The following is a 5,977-nucleotide window of genomic DNA, read 5'->3' as shown; positions in this document are numbered from 1 at the left end:
CAAGAAGCTAGGGGCTATAATATTGTACGAGCAATTGTCATGCCCTGTAAAACTCTAAACTCTATTCCCTCCTTTTTTAATTGATGAGCCAAATCTTATGCCTCCGTTTCTTAAAAAAAGCATATGAGAACATGTCATGGAAGAGTGTTTGATTGCAACAAGGGGGCAATGGAAGAACTGAGTCGCCAATCCTACGAATCAAACAATTTGTATGTCTGTTCTCTCGAAAACCTTCTTACAAAATTCTTTTGAACCAAACAAGGAATAAGTAGCAGTGAATTGACACGCACAGTTCAGATCAAATCACGTGGGTGCAGACAAGCTGGTGGCGATTATCACAACTCGCATGAGTGATAATCGATGGGTCCAACGCTGCAAGTCTCGGCATCTTCCTGGGGAAAGGTAAAATCAAATCTGAAGCATAATACGTGTTGCAGTCCCCGTCACCTTGATACACATCAACCCATTGATGATTGTTTTCCTTCTTTTACCTCCTCCAGACAGCGTCTCTCCCTTCCACGGCCCACTCTGTGTAAAAGATCTACCCCCCCCAATCTAAAATAAGTGTTGTAGTTCTGACCTAAGATTGATCAAAACTATGCCACTTTTTTTGAATCGGAGGGAGTATTAGACCTGAAGAATATGTCACTTTTTTGTGTGAGAATAGGCCGTTGTTAGGGAAAGGAGTATTGCACTTGTGAAAACCAAAGAAAAATGACTTTTTTTGTAAAATTTCCAACCATCTAAAATATTATACTCCTTCGATGTAATTGATACGGCTTTAGTACAAAATTGTATTAGAGCAACATCAATCAATATGAATCGAAGGGAGTAGAATATTAAATATTCACACAACCATTCTCACATAGGATGAGATGGCGCTAGCCAACAAAACGTTAGACTCGTCCCTATTATGAAACCTAGCAATCACATGAACAACCATATCGGTGTCACGCTCAATGTTTAAAACAAAATATATTGGGGTTGTTGTGGGACTTCAATAGCGCATAGTTCAGATTAAACCACACACGTTTCCCATCTTTTTGGGAAAAAGAAATATGAAAGCTACATGTTCCTGTCAAGGAAACGATCCCCAAAAGGTATTACAATGTGGTTTAATGTATTCAGCAACATTCTTGATAAAGTTAATTTTGGGTAAGCTTGTAGTGCAGCTTTTGCGGCGATTACATGTGGAATGCACTAGTTTGTGTAAAGATACAACTCATGCTTGCAAATGAGGTGCCATTGATGATTGCTTTGATGATTGTTTTTTCTTCAAACTCTTTCAAGTCACTCTCTTCGTGAAAGATTTATTAGACATTAAGAGCATCTCCACTCGCCTCCCCAACAGCCACCCGAGGACGCCTTTTTTAACGCCGATGGTATAAAATCGGTCTAGTCGCACCCTCATTACCTCGTTTAGTGCCAGTTTGGACCAAAATAACAACCAGCGAATCCGTGGCAAACCCAGCCCCCCGAGGGGCATCTGGGAGCGCCGGCCGAAGCGAAAGCCAAGCGGGTTCGCTCTGTCGGCGTCAGTCGGGCCTTTCCTTCCTTTTCCCCCTTCCTCCTCCCTTTCCCTCCATTCCCCCGCCTCCTCCCGCCATTCTTCTCCCACTCTCCCGCCATACGACCGCCATGCCGCCGAAGAAGTACACCGTCCCTCGCGCCGCCACCGCCGTCGACTCCAGCCAGCCGAAGTAGAGGAAGCCGAGGAAGCCTATGGCTAGGCCGCTGGGCGTTTCAGATGTCGAGTGGAGGGCGGATGTTCAGCGCCGGGAGGCGGTCACAGCAGATCGGCGGTGGAGGATCGACGCTAGGAGGATCAGGGACGCGGCGGCCGCGCTCGAGCTCGATCGGGAAGAGGCCCGCGTGGGGCTGATGAATCTGCCCGGCCGCAACCCGCAGGCCGCATGGAGGTACTGCTAGGGCGCGCCGGCCGCTCTCTTGCCGATGATGCTATCCTGGGGGTACGTGTCCTCGCCAGGCTACTCCGACGGTGACGCACATGGCGGCTTCAATCCTAATACCGCCTTCCGTTCCTCCTCCACTAGTGTTGGTCATGACCCACGCACTCCCTCACCCGCGTTCAGCACCGACATCAACACCCAGTGCAACTACTCGCCGTTGTCGTACTCGTCAGCAGCCTCACCTGCGCCGTCTCTGCGCCGTGGTGTCTTTCCATTCGCGTCCGCGTCGTTGCCGCAGTTTAACTACACAGATGCCGAGATGGACGAAATCATCACGAGCGCCTCTGTCGCCGCCGCATCGCACCCGGAGTTCGGCGTGCAGGGCGAAACAATGGACACTGCCGGCGACATCGACGATGAGATAGACGATGCCGAGGAGCAGGAGGAGAGGGAGGAATAGGCAGTGGAGGTGGAACCGGAACCAGTGCCAAAGAAGAAGGGAAGGAAGAGAAGGCGGGCGGCGAACGACAAGCCAGCTCAGCCACGCCTCAAGTGGACGTCAAGGGAAGACGAGTGCCTTGCCGAAGCATGGAAGACCGTCAGCATCGACCTGATCACCGACGCAGATCAGAACACCGATATGTACTGGGGGAGAATCAAAATGGCGTTCGACGAACGCAAGCTGGCCGACCCCGACTTTGCTAGGATCCACATGGAAGCGACGAGAAGGCCATGGCGAACCGCTGGTCGACGATCCAGATGGCCTGCAACAAGTGGCATGGGATCGTCGAGGAGGTCGCTGCTCACCCGGAAAGTGGCGCCAACGTCGAGGGGCAGGTATGGACAGATATTGCCCGCCCTAGTTCGTCGCATCGCCGTGCACTTTGCCGACATGTTTTGTTCGCTTGTGCAGGTGGTTCGGATGTTCGGCATGTATCACGCCCACAACGAGGATCAAGAGTTCAGGTTCCTTCACGTGTTCTCCAGGATCGAATCGTGCAAGAAGTGGAGGAAAGTTCAGCTCGCCCTCGACAAGGCCAAGGAGGCCTACAACCGGGACGCGCCTGCCCCGCCCACGGCAGAAGGGCGCCCAGATGGCACCAAGAAAGCCAGGGCGGCGAGAGACTCGGCACCCGCTCCCTAACGGCTACAATCTTCGATCGAACAATGCATCGCCGACGCCAAGAACAACGTCGCCAAGAGGGAGGAGAAATCCGAAGCGCGGTGGTCGGCGTTGATGGCGAACCAGCACATCAAGCTTGACCTTCTCAGGACCAACGTCGCCGTGAAGAAGAGGAACACCGACCTGGTGCTCTTGATGGGGACAGACACGACGACGATGGACGAGCAGGTGAAGGCGTGATACTTCGTGCGGCGCAACCTGATCTTAAACCAGATAATGGCGTCGGCGGCGCCTGCATCGTCGACCACGACAACGACAACTCCAACCACGCTGACGACCACGACGACGACAACTCCAACCACACCGACGACCCCGACAGAACCCACGACGACGAGCCCAACGACTCCAGACAGTCCGAGGACCGCGGCTAAGGAGCCAAACTGCGCCAAGCCGGTCGTTTGATTCATCCCGTCCTTCCCTTTTGACCGCCGAACTACGAGGTGTGTTGATCGCCGAACTATGGCATGCTGATCGCCGACTTGTGGCATGATCGCGAAACTTGTGCCGTTTTTTGGAAGCGGGAAAGGACTAATTTAAAAACGTTGGCGTCTGGGGGCCAAAACCTAGGGATGCAGCTGAAAACTCGCTCGCCCCCCGGGCGAGAAGAGCACCGACTCAACGCCAAAAACGCTATCGCCGGGATGCGCTGGGGGCCAAACGAGTGGAGATGCTCTAAGCACAAGTCACTCTCTCTTTTGCAAGGATAAGCCGGTGGTAGGAAAAAGGAGCATTTCACTTGTGAAAACCCAAAGAAGGGGATGCTTTCGTGAAAGAACAAATAACACAAGTAAGTCATATCTTTAACCCACAAATATATTAATATTAAATTTTTATACAATTATTCTAAATGCAACCCGTCATATAGGAAGGTATGGCACAAACCACCGGTAAAATAGTCTCTATTACGAGACTTAGCAATCACGTGGTCAATTCATGTCCTGCTTAATTGAAGGTATGGCTTGACAATAACTTTTTTCCTCTTTAAAGAGGCTAAGATAAGCCTGTCGGTTTCAACATGTTGTGTTAGCTTATTTCGAAGGTATTCATAAGGGTAATGTTGAGTGTATGTAAGCATCTGTATTTATATTGTGTTTAGAAATAATAATAAAATAATCTGGTCCAACTAAACAAAAATTTTAAGGATACAAAAGGAAAAAAGAAAAATCTGAGAAACTTATAAAAAAGACAAAATCTATTTTGACAAAACATAAGGCCGCGCTTGGATGGAATGTATTTTAATACAGAGGTATATAAATTACACCTGTAAGTTACTGATCGCTGTGTAAATTCTACCTGAATGTGAAACGACGGCTGTAGGTGCGTATTATTTACAAGTGTATTTGAAACAAAAACGGTGATCCAAACAGAGCCTAAGGCTATGCAAAGTCACAGCAATATATAGAGATTTCTCAGAAAAAAAAAGCAATATATAGAGGCCAGCAAGGCCTTTTTGCAATCACACAGCACGATTACTCGATTAGACATACGTGCACACTTAGTTTTGTATCAACTCAATGATTCACCTATTATTTGTTTTTCGACTGCACGTACACGTACGGTTCATGTCAGCTCCAGGGATGCATATATATCCTTCATATGGGTTGCCCATGCTGTCAACAAAACCACGTGTACGGTCACCTCAGCGCCTTCGCTTTCAAGTAGGATCGCTATCAAAAAAAGAAAAAGCAAGCGATTGGTACGTGACAACTGTCAGGATATGCAAAACAACCGCACCGCAATCTCTGTAGGCCATTTAGGCCACGTGTGTGAGAGTTTCTTTCATTCTTTGGAAACGAAGGCGCACACTTTCTTTCCTTTTCGGATCGTGGTTGAAGGCCACATTGCTGTTATTTTCTTGGAGAACGAACGCTACGAAATAGACACATCACACATGCTCTCATTTTAGAACATTCAATCTCGGCCGTCGATTCAGACGGCTCACACACAGCATACCGCAAGATGAGCTAGCTTAATGCCAACAACACTGTTGAGCCTGGGCAACACAGCCGTCGCCTCCTCTTCTTCCACAAAAAAGTTAGGATTTCTCTGGTTCCATCAGGACCACCACACATCGTTTCTAGTGGCCCTAGGCCATGGAGGTATGGTGGACCCTGACCCTTACCGGTTGCAGGGGGTCTTTCTTTCTTTCTAAATATCTTTTGAATTCGTTTAGCATTTGTGTCCTACTCAAAAAGAAAAAAACGGTGATGACTATCTGAAGATGTACTCCCTTTGTTTCTAGATGTGATCTCACGTGCGAGTCGCTGCCATTCTCTTCATCGTCGCTACATTTGTAGTCGAAGCTGCTTGCTGAAGATTCGTTCGACGGCGGCTCGAACAAAATTCGAGTCTCGCCGCAGCCGGAACACACATATAAAGCCATGTCTATGAGCGAGTTAATTACTGGTTTGTTCATTGATCATGTCACTTCATGACACTTGAAGTAAGGAATGGCCGTTGCCTGCATCTCATCTTTTTCCGATGGAACGGAAGTCCGAGGCTTTACCTTCTCCCCGTCCAACAACACACTGTTAAACTGTATGTAACGGTTTTGGTTGTGCATGCCTAGATTATAGGATCCTCGACGTCCACAAGGCCTGCGTGCCGACTCTCTTGGGCAGTCTCTCCTCCTCTTGTATATAAGGGCATGCTTTGTGTAATGATAATCATCATTGAATATTACATCATTCAACTTGGTATCAGTTATCAGGCGACGCCATGACTGACGTCGCGCCTGGCCGACCAAACACTGACCCTGCCGGTCCCACACCATCTACCTCGGCCTCCTCGCCCCCATGCACGCCGCCTCGCCCGCTCCCGCTACGTGCACGCCCAGTTGCACCCACAAAAAATGCACACAACATGGCAACACGCTCCAAAACAG

The 5,977-nt window shown here is 49.1% G+C and overlaps 1 pseudogene; it reads left to right on the top strand.

Annotated features, from left to right (window-relative positions):
* The first annotated feature begins 1,722 nt into the window (after positions 1-1,722).
* On the top strand, positions 1,723-3,495 carry LOC123405198 (annotated as a pseudogene).
* The last annotated feature ends 2,482 nt before the right edge of the window (positions 3,496-5,977 follow it).

This window comes from Hordeum vulgare, chromosome 6H, assembly GCF_904849725.1.
Source record: "Hordeum vulgare subsp. vulgare chromosome 6H, MorexV3_pseudomolecules_assembly, whole genome shotgun sequence".
Lineage (NCBI taxonomy): Eukaryota > Viridiplantae > Streptophyta > Magnoliopsida > Poales > Poaceae > Hordeum > Hordeum vulgare.
Note: the sequence above shows the minus strand (reverse complement) of the source record. Positions and strands in the feature narration are given on the sequence as shown.